The sequence below is a fragment of the Musca autumnalis genome, unplaced genomic scaffold, assembly GCF_047663935.1.
Source record: "Musca autumnalis isolate F117 unplaced genomic scaffold, ASM4766393v1 scaffold_3, whole genome shotgun sequence".
Classification (NCBI taxonomy): domain Eukaryota; kingdom Metazoa; phylum Arthropoda; class Insecta; order Diptera; family Muscidae; genus Musca; species Musca autumnalis.
Window position 1 is genome coordinate 181,385,851 of NW_027411866.1, and position 11,743 is coordinate 181,397,593.

General features: G+C 36.3%; 1 non-coding gene across 1 annotated transcript; it reads left to right on the top strand.

Moving 5' to 3' along the window:
- The first annotated feature begins 4,660 nt into the window (after window positions 1-4,660).
- On the top strand, window positions 4,661-4,733 carry TRNAR-CCU (transfer RNA arginine (anticodon CCU)). The gene has a single exon. It is a non-coding gene; the product is annotated as a tRNA-Arg (tRNA).
- The last annotated feature ends 7,010 nt before the right edge of the window (window positions 4,734-11,743 follow it).

An 11,743-nucleotide genomic window follows, 5' to 3' on the forward strand; every position in this document is an offset into this window, starting at 1 on the left:
TTCCAACCTAAACTATGTTACAATGTACAAAGTACGGACCTAAACGGTTTCTGCCACCCAGAGTTATCGTGCGTACCATTTTTGCGAACAATTTTGAACTTTTGTGGGAGTGGTACCTGAAGGAGTTGACCGATATGGCTCATCTTCGAACTTAAGAATTTTGGACCAAATCGGCTCATCCGTTCAAGAATTATCGTGCGCTCCAGCCAGACGGACAGACATTGCTAAATCAACTCCAAATTGTCTGAAACGGATTTCGTCCAAACATACTTGTAAAACCATTATTTCGATGAGGCACATTTTGCACGTATGAGCATAAATGCTGAGGGTATAATAACTATTGACGTTTGCCTCTCGTATAACCTTTTCCAGCAGGATGTTGAAGAGATCACACGAAAGGCTGTCTCCTTGTCTGAAACCTCTTTTGGTACCAAACTCTTCGGAGAGGTTCTTTCCTATTTTAACTGAGGGAGGACCTCGTGTCAGTTTAAGTCATTTTACAAAGCCGGATGAGCTTTGCGGGGATACCAAATTCAGACATGGCTTGGAATAAAAAAAAGGTGGTAGGTGTCGATATGCATCTCTTGGGTCTTCTTCATGATTTGCCGCAGGGTAAATATCTGTTCAATGGTGGACTTGCCAGGTCTAAAGCCGCATTGGTATGGTCCAATTATCTCGTTGACCATAGGCTTTAGTCGTTCGCACAATATCCCTGACACGATCTAGTAGGCAATAGGGAGTAGACTTATGCCCCCATAGTTAGAGCATACAGTCTTATCTCCCTTCTTGTGGACGGGGCACAGGATACTCAGGTTCCAATCGTTCTTCCTGCCAGATGGTGCTAACTAGCTGATGGATACACCTTATCAGCGTGTCGCCTCCGGTTTTGAACAGCTCGGCTGGCAAGCCATCGGCTCCTGCTGCCTTATTATTCTTCAGCCGATTTATTGCTGTCTTTACCTCATCTTGGCTGAGCGGTATACATTCAATACCATCTACTGGGATTGGGACTGTGGTATCTTCGTCGTCTTCGCTGCTATTGGATACTAACAGTTTTTAAAAATGTTATTTCCATATCCTGAGTAAACTATCAGTATCAGTTACCAAATTACCTTGCTGGTCTCTACAGGAGGATGTGCCTGTACCAAAGCCATCAGTTTGATGCTTGACTCTTTGGTAGAATTTTCGGACTTCATTCTGGCTCCTGTACATCTCGATTTTTTCACACTCCCGCTTTTCCATCTCTCTCTTTTTCCTGCGGAAAAGACGTTTCTCCTCTCTCCTTTTCTCCCTGTATCTCTCTCGTGCGCTACGCGCTGCTACGGATTACAAAGTAGCCCTATACGAGTATGCCGCATTTTCTTGTCGGTAGCAGCACGACACTCCTGATCATACCATGGATTCCTTCGTGGAGGTCTCCGGAATCCAAGTATGGATTTTGCGACAGTTTGCATGGAGTGGGCAATGCTTTGCCATTGCGCTGATATGTTATCGGGATGAGGAGTGCTTTGATTAAGCAATTGGGCTAGTTGAGTGGAATATGCTGTGGCTATCTGTTTTGATTGCAGCTTACCGATGTCTAACTTTCGGGTTGTGTCTGTTCGTACTTTGTTTGCTTCGTTTAACCGGGAGCGTACCTTTGCTGCAACAAGTTAGTGGTCCGAATCAATGTTTGCGCCTTGGAACGATCGTACATTCAACACGCTCGATGAATGTCTTCCATCTATCACAACATGATCAATTTGATTTCTTGTTTTCTGATCTGGAGACAGCCAGGTGCCCTTATGAATATCGAGATGATTAAATCTGGTACTGCTAACTACCATGTTTTTGCAGCTGCAAAGTCTATCAGCCTCATACCATTGTCAGATGTTTCACTGTGGAGACTGAATTTCCCGACTGTTGGGCCAAAGATATTCTCCTTTCCAATTTTGGCATTAAAATCGCCTAGAATGATTTTAATGTCATGGGCAGGACAACGGTCATATGTTTCTTCTAAGCGTTCGTAAAATATATCTTTGGTCTCTTCGTCCTTTTTTTCAGTGGGAGCATGAGCGCAAATAAAGCTGATGTTGAAGAATTTAGCTTTTATTCGAATTGCAGCAAGGGGAGGGTTGACAAAATTGACAATTTTCGACCAAACTTATCTGGCATCATGGAACTTGTTGGTACTTGTTATCTATCAACCCTACGCTATACCAAAGTAACCAATGCCTCAAATTATTATACTTTCACTTTAGCAAAACCTGTTCATTGCTTTGTGTCTTAAATATTTTCTAAAACAACTTTTTCTATGAACCACATTAATATGCTTAGAGAGCAATAAAAATTTACATACAATAATTAAAGATCAAATTTCCTGAAACCAACAACAAAAAAAAAAAACACCAACGCTTCCGAAACTATTAACTAGCATTTAATGAATTAAAAGCTTTAATGGTCGATCAAAGCCAGTACGTATTTTTATTTTATCTAATAAACATATAACAGATGATAATACATTTGCTGTCAAAAAAATATTTAAGGTTATTTTTTGTGTATGTACGTCGAAATATACTTACATTTATTGGCATATTAAGGTATGTATGTAAGTATTGGGGAGATTGGTTTGTGGGTGGTTTATAATATACCAAAAAAACGTTTGTTACTTTTCGTTTCGAAAAATTTTTCCATATCTGGTAATAAAGTATGTAATAAGATATGATGGAATGCTTTTAAGAGCAAACTAATTTTTTTTGTCTTATAAAGAACAAATATCTAATTGAAGCAAAAATTTTATGAAAAATATAATAAGGGCTTTATACAAATGTATATAGTGGGTATAGAAAACTTTATAATAAAGTATTAGTGTTATCCATATGAATAAACATAGCTATAGGAATATTTTGGCAAGAATGGTAAAATGTTACTCACAGAACGACAATAGGAATAAAATCCCAAATCTTCAACAACAAGTGAAATAACGGGGACCAAACATCGATTAAAATTACTGCATTGTTGGGTCAAAGGTTCACATACAATTGAACTTAGCGAATAAAGAGTATAACACAAAAGCTGGATAGCATACTCCCAAGAATTTACCTAATTTGCTTCCTGAAAGCATTTGTCACCCCGATAACATACATATCCGAGCAATGGTACTGATTACATAAGAAATTTACAGGAATCAGTATGAATTTTAAATTACAACAATATCGGTCCAAAAATGTGACACAAATATCCTCAAAGTACATTGGGGGCTAAACTAGAACCTGGATACACGAACACAAACACTGCACAAGAAGCAGAGGAGGAGGATTTACCTTCCTAATACACCAGTCTGTCTAGTACAGACCTATTCGCTGAGCTTGATTTTAGTGACCCTACATGGGATGTAAATTATGGCACTGCTGAGGTAGAGCTGCTTAATGTATACATGCCGCCGATGAATAGCTGTGGCCTGCGTTATATGCCCGATATTAGTTTGCTTTTAGAGATCAATAACCGTTTGGCACTGCTGAGGTAGAGCTGCTTAATGTATACATGCCGCCGATGAATAGCTGTGGCCTGCGTTATATGCCCGATATTAGTTTGCTTTTAGAGATCAATAACCGTTTGGTGCTAGGGGATTTCAATGCTTTGGTATTGCGTTCTTGGTAATGACCAGAAGGGCACAGCGCTGGCTGAACAAATTGATAGTTCTACGTTTTGCACGGTGAATGAAGACGCTACTACGAGGATAAGAGGAGATTGCCACAGCCCGTCGCATATCACTATTGTGGCACCAGGTCTGATAAATGAGGTATCATGGCAACCCGTATTTTCCCTTTGGCTCAGGCCACCGTCCTATCATCGTCCGCGTAAATAGACCACCCGACTTCATAACCTCTGAACGTTGTACTTTTCTAAATCATGGGAAAGCTGATTGGCAAGGGTTCTAGTAGGAGTAATAGTAGCTTCGTACCAAATTATAAAGCTCGATCTTAAATATTGCGAAACACGGACATGGTTATATCAACTTGAAATTTTATGCTTATAATGAATAAGTCGAATTCCGTAAAACCTATGTGCAATGAAATACCCATAACTTTTTTAATATTGGTCCAAGTAGAACAAATCTTTTTTCCTTTTTTGTTGTTTTATCAGCTATCTAATAAAAATAGGAGAATCCCCCCCTGTGCAGTCTTTGGTGCAATTACAAGGTAATTCCAAGGCTTCTGCATGTAATTTGCCCCTTTGAATGCCGAGAAACCTATAAACTTTATGAAAAACTCAAGAATTCGTATATTTAGGGAAGCTCAGGAGCATATATTATCCACATATTATTATTATTATTAGTCCCACTGTATTTTCTGCGGTTTTATAATATAGTATTATAAATCCTATATTTCTTAATTTAAGACATTTTACTGACATTACTTAACATTAGTCTGTATCAAAAAAAGCTAAAAATGTTTTTTAAAATCAAATTTATACTTTCACCCTTGATCAGACATTTAACATAGTATATTCTATTCGTAATAAAGTAGTACAAACGCAGAATTTGACTTTTGACAGCGGTTGATGATTCAATAATTAACTAAAGACATAGATTTGCCATGAAAATAAAAAAAAAAGATTTTCTTTATTGCTTCTATTTGTTCTCAGATTTCCATTGTTGTTAGTTACCATCATGACAACTGCCCCAGTGGCCCAATGGATACGGCATCGGCCTCCTAAGCCGGGGATTGTGGGTTCGAGTCCCATCTGGGGTAAAGAGGAAATATGTTTTTATGCTTTTATTATTTTAGTTTTTTAATTATTATTTCTCTATTTGAAGACTAACCTAAACATATTTTTTCATTTCAGATTTAATTGGCTATGTTATTTTGGTATTTTGTTCAATATATGTATAATGGAGTTGATATTGCACAAAAGGGTGCAGTAGTGATTTTTAGCACTTTTGTTGTCCCGATAAAGGGAAATTACCGCACCTGTATTCATTTTATTCTGCTTAATTAAACATTTTTGAATTGGATATTCTGACTTTTGAATTATTTCTCTTAGCTTATTTTGGTTAGTTGGGAAGTGTTTGTACCATTGGGAACTCCAAATGCACAGTTACAGCCAATTCGGGCTAAGAATGAAGATAAAATCTTCAAAATACCTGAAATCGGGCTATAGGAACAAATTTTGTTTTCATATTCGTTTTGGTTTCATATTCGTGTATTGTCATCCAAATCTGAAAAGTGTGCAAAGTTTTATATCTATTGCAACGTGTTAAAAATGAATTACTAGATTTAAACTAAACAGACAACGATTCACGTTAAATAAAACACTTTAAAAACAGTGCACCACCACATCTAAGCGTTTATAACATTCTTAATGTTCGAACGCGTAGCACAGTGTGTAGTGTGTTCGGCTACAAATCTGAGGTTCGCCTGATCAAATCCAGCAGAGAGCAAAATTAAATAAAAAATGTGTAGTGAAATTGAAAACAAATTCCACCTAAACTTTTCTAAAAATGTAACGTTTGTTTTTAGCATATTTTTCAACTTCTAGTGGCCATGAAAAAACTAGTTATTCTACTGGTTATAGAAAAACTACTTATTTAACCCACTTAACGCCACTGGTCGTTTAAACGCCACAAAAAATGGTTGCAAAAATTGACGTAAAACTCGGGTATTTTCGCATATTTTTGTGCATTTTGTTATAGTACCCAGCAAAAATTCGGATCCATTAGTCATTACGTAACCCATTACAAAGTAATGTAAACAAGCTTCTTTTCCCATTACAAGTAATCTGAAAAGTAATGGGATACATCTTAAAAAAATTACAAGGCAAAGCTACTTACTTTGCTCCTCACTATGTAATGAGGACGGTGGCACAGTGAGTGTGTCCGACTATAAATCCTTGGGTTGTGTGTTCAACGCTCACTGTCGGCACGCGAGTTTTTTTTTTTAATTAAAAAAAAAAAAAGAGTTCGTGGTGCACATGTGCACTACACATTTAAGTTCTTAAGCAACCCTTAATGTTCGTGTGCGTGGCATAGTATGTAGTGTCTTTGGCTAGAAATCAGAGGGTTCGTGTGTTCAACTCGCACAGAAGAAGAAGGTGTGATGAAATTAAAAAAATCTCTACATCAACTGTTCTAAAAATAGATTTTTTTAAATTACTTTTCAACTTCTAGTGGCCACAGAATTCTAGTGGTCATAAAATAACTACAAATTGAGTGCGACATGCCCTTGTAAAAATAATGGGGAAGAAAGGGGATTTGCGAGTAGTTACGGCTGCCAAAAATCCCTTACAAAACCGATGATTTTGGGAGGACTTTTTTGCTGGGTATTGTCTATTACACTTTGACACAAAATGGAACTCAAAGTCTGGGAGGTGGAAAATTTCTTTTGGAGATGAAAGCCCTTGATGAGTATATAGTATACTAAGAACCCAAAAGGAAATTTTCGCAATAGGTCAAGTTTCTGAGATATCGCTCGATGAAGTTTTTAATTTTTCTTCCCTATAATACTTGGGAAAATAGCTCCATATCTCTGTTTGGCGTTGTTGTAGCTTCGTTTTAAAGTGACTTGTCTTCTGTCAAATCGATTGGCGAATCTTTTTGTAGAACATTTCACAATATTTCATTTGGCCTATGCATTTTCACGCATTTTGCCTAAAAAGCATGCATTTCAAAACAAGTAAGAACGGCGTTAAAATTGGCCGGGCCGAACTTGTTATACCCTCCACCAGGAGTTCTATGGAAGTAAAATGGAACAATTAGTTTCCTTTCGTTTACGAAGAAGACTTAATACCAAATTTCAGCAATTTCGGTAAACCAATATGGCTAACCTTCGAAATACCGACATTCAGGAGGTACCGTTCTATGGAAGCTATATCAAAACATCGGAAAGTTTTTAGACTCAAAGAAGACTAAATACCAAGTTTCCTATATTTCGGTAAGATAAAGTGGCTAAAATCTTAAAAATACCGAAAATTAAGAGGTACGCTTTTATATTTATATAGGAAAACGTAGACCTATACTGATAATTCTCTTCTAGAATATTTTATAACCCCATGGAAGACTAAATAAAAATTTTCAGTCTTTCGGTGGGATATTGACGTCACAACATTCAGTATTACGAAAATCGGGAGAAACCGTTCTATAGGGCCTATACCGACGAATGTCAACCATTTCGGTAGGTTGTTGTGGCCACAACCTTTAAAATACCGAAAATCGGGAGGTACCGTTCTATGTGGGCTATATGCAGGCGTGGACCTATACTGACAAATTTATGGGGGAACGTTTTATACCACCAGCGAAGACTAAGTACCAAATTTCAGTTATTTCGGTGGAATATTGAGGTCACAACCTTCAAAACACCGAAAATCGGGAGGACCTTTCTATGGGTGCTATATGAAGGCGTGGACCTATACCGACGAATTTCATATGGAAAGTTTTATACCCCCAACGAAGACTATATACCAAATTTTAGCCATTTCGATGGATTATTGTGGCCACAACCTACAAAATACCGAAAATCGGGAGGTACCTTTGTATGGGGGCTATATGAAGGTGTGGACCTATACCGACGAATTTCATAACGAAAGTTTTATACCCCCAACGAAGACTATATACCAAATTATAGCCATTTCGGTGTGATAATGATGCTAAAACCTTCAAAATGCCGAAAATAGGGAGGTACCGTTCTATGGGGGCTATATTACGGCATGGACATGTACGACAAATTTCTGGAGGAAAGTTTTATACTCCCAGCGAAGACTAAATAGCAAATTTTAGCCATTTCGGTGGATTATTGCGGCCACAACCTTCAAAATACCGAAAATCCGGAGGTACCGTTTTATGGGGGCTATACGAAGGCGTGGACCTATATCGAAAATTTTCTGGGGGAAAGTTTTATACCCCCAACGAAGACTCAGTACCAAATTTCAGCCATTTCGAAGTGATAATGAGGATAAAACCTTAACAATACCGAATATCGGGTGGTAGCGTTCTATTGGGGCTATATCAAACCGTGGACCGATATAGCCCGTTTGCAATGCCAAAAATCCTTGGAATAATAGAAACTTCTATACCAAATTACAAAGTTCTATCTTAAAAATAGCGAGCTGTATCTTGATTTCAACAGACGGACGGACATGTATATATCGACTTAGAATTCTACCCTGATCAGGAATATATATGTATACTTTATAGGGTCTCTGATGAATATTTCGATGTGTTACAATCGGCATGACAAATTATAAAAATCGAATTTTTTGTAAATGTTACATTCAAATAAATTTGTTAGGAATATAGTAGGAGTATTATCTCCATCAATAACCAAGGGAATGTCATGTAAGAATACATCTATATTACCCTTCCATGTTTTCGGCATTTTTAAAAGAGGGCCCGATTTCAGGAAAACTATACGTTTTAGAGAAAAAAGTTATTTATTAAAAAAGTGCTTAACAAGCCCCAAAAATATCATTTCCATATACTGTTTTAAGTTTTCTCGCAAAAAAATTCGCGGCGCTAAGTGGGTTAATGTCACATGCCTTGTGAAAAAAATGGGCTAGTTGGGGGGTTTAAGAAGTTGCAACTACCAGGAAGTCATGGGCGTAGCCAGCTATGGGTAGGGGGGGCAGCTGCTAGAGCCGTCAAAAAAGTTTGAAAAATTATAAAAAAAACTGCAGTTGTTCTGATATACTATTTTTTAAATTTAATAACGGCAAATGGACGACTAACATTTTTCGAATAAGCTATATTTTTAAAAGAAGTGTAGAAGTGTAAAAACGCATTAAAAATAGGAAAATTCTTTTCCTCCTGCTCTAGACTGCTTAGAAGATACCAAACATAATTTATTATTTCTAAGTAAACTTTGAATTCTGTTGAAAAATACATGAGATATGAAATTTTTAATTTAAAACTTCTCTACAAGTGGTGTCTTAGACACGCCGTTCGGACTCGGCGATAAACAGTAGGTCCCATATCATTGAGCTATTATGAATCGGCGTGCACTCATTGATATGAGAGAAGTCTTCCTTGTCCCTTCTGGCATTTTTTTGGAACAATTATTATTATGCAATTTTTATACACTCGGCCACAGAACGAAGGGTATATTTTTCCGTTTGTCACGCATTGAAATACTTATTTGCAACCCTATATTTGGGTGCCACCGTGGTGCAATGGTATGAACACCCGCCTTGCACACATAAGGTCGTGGGTTCGATTCCCCGGCCAGGCAACATCAAAACACTTTTCAACGGTGGCAAAATACCACTCAGTAATGTTGGCGACATTTCCTGAGTATTTCAGCCATGTAAAACTTCCCTACAAAAGGGGTTTCTTAAACACGCCGTTCGGACTCGGCGAAAACTGTAGGTCCCATATCATTGAGCTAATATGAGTCGGGGTGCACTCATTGATATGAGAGAAGTCTCCCTTGTCCCGTATAGGATGTTTGTGGAACAATTATAAACCTATAAAGTATACATATTTGTTATCAGGATAAAATTCTGAGTCGATATAGTATAGATTGACTGATATAGTCTATCAAAATTAAAAATTTGTTAAAGAAGTTTTTATTATATCGGTCCAAAATTAGTTTATGTTCGAAGAGGGCCATGTCGCACTGTGGTTCCGCCCGTGGACAAAAATCGAAAATTTATGGCAACAAATTTGATTCCGATTAAAATAAATATTACCTAAACATATCAAATTGTTAAAATCCAGTACAATTTTTGCCAATTTACAGCGGTATATGTCAAGAAAAGTCGAAAAATTTGAAAAGCATTCGCAGCTTATGAGTGAAATAAATGTATAATGTCCTGATTTAAACTTATAGTTGATAACATTGACAATGTTTTTACGTAAAAAGATATTCGTACATAGTGTTCTAACTTCCTTAAAAATAAATTCTTCGTAAATAAATTTTCTGGTACTTTTGTAATCAGTGCTATAAATTTATGTTGAGTTTTACTAATGTGGGAGAATTTGGGAGACTCGTGTTTTTTAAAAAATATATGGGGGCTATACCTAAACGTGGATCGATATTGAACAGTTTGTTTGTGATGTCAAAATGTAAAGTATGTTTGGACGATCTATGTCGCGTAGAAATATTACGATGTGCAAAGTATGGACCAGAGTGAACGAAAAAATGATTAAAGAGTAGTATAGATTCTTCTTTGGCACTACAAAACTTTCCCCCGGAAATGTATAAGTGCTCGTTTACGTTTTCGGTTACCCCTCATAGAACGGTACGCCCGATTTTTCAGGGGTTTAGCTGCATTATCATATAGAAACGGAAGCAATTTAATACATATTTAGTCTTCTTTGGGCCTACTAAACTTCTATACAGAAATTTGTGAGCACTGGTTCATGTTTTATGTAGCCAAACTAAAACGGCACCTCCCGATTTTAGGGATGTTCAGGATATTGTATGATAGTACGGCTATCCTACAGAAATTACTGAAAATTAATATTTAGTCTTCTATGGGGCTATAATAACTCTTCCCCCTAATTTGTCCATACATTTCCACGTTTTGATATAGCCACTGACATTTATGACAATTTCGAACAGTCAACTTTGCACATATGTAAAGTCCTGCTTGTGCATCTAAATCATCTTCTTTATGTTTTATAAAACGGTTTTATGTATTGGTAAAAATTCACCATGATTACTTTTTAAATTTCATGTTTCAGATAAACAGAGACACCACGCATTCTTAGCGTGTTTCGATTCAAATCGTCTTTTGGATAATTGACCATGACATTACGTTATAAGCAATGTCATTTTAAGCGATTTCGTGTGTACGTTAAATTACATATTATTAACATATTCTTAGTACGCTATATGTATCTGTTAAGAAATTACTATGCTCGAACCACAAGGGGATGTGCATATAATGCCATGTGAACGAAAACTCTCGAAGGGAGCAATGGATTTGGCCCAAAATTTGCAAATCGCATTACAATATTTCATCAAGTCCATTCAAAATTTTTATATTTATTCACATTTTCTCTCTTGCGTGCAATTTAGCATTAAGTGTTCGTAGTAATCAAAACACTTCTTCGCCAATAGTTGCAGACATATGTCCACGTTTTGGTATACCCCTAAACAACGATACCGCAGAATTTGAAGTAATTGGTTTACTCAATTCACCTAAAATCGTTGTCAACAGAACTTTCATAACGGAAAGAAATCTAAATATTCCACATAAATTCAGAATATTTTAATGTGGAAGCTTTTTACTTATTTTTCATTAGGTATGTACCTTAGTAAAGGGTTTAAAATTTTGTATGTTAAATTTATACACATCACCAAAACAAAAAAAAAAAATAAAATAATAAGTTGATTTGATCCTGGCTACGCCCTTGCAAAAAGTAATATAAAAACCCATTATTTGGTAATGATTTTTTTTTTGCTGAGATCATTGAGTAAACTTTTTGTCTCTCGCTTAATTCTCGTCCAAAAATTATCTTACTCCTAAAAGGGCTGCCATTAGTTCAAAATTTTTATAAATGTAGTGCGCAAATAAAGAAATAAAACTCATTTAACAAGTTCGCGGGCGCAAAAAAATCAGAGAGTTGCACAAAATGAAATCAATTTTTTCGAAATAATATTAATATTAATATAATTTTTTATTTACTATATTATTGATACTTATGAAATTAATCGTACTATGTATATTAGTCACTAACAACTACGATTGTATACAAATACATGAACGTGAATGCTATAGTATACACGTCATCTAACGTCACCATCAAAATGAATGCTATAGTGTT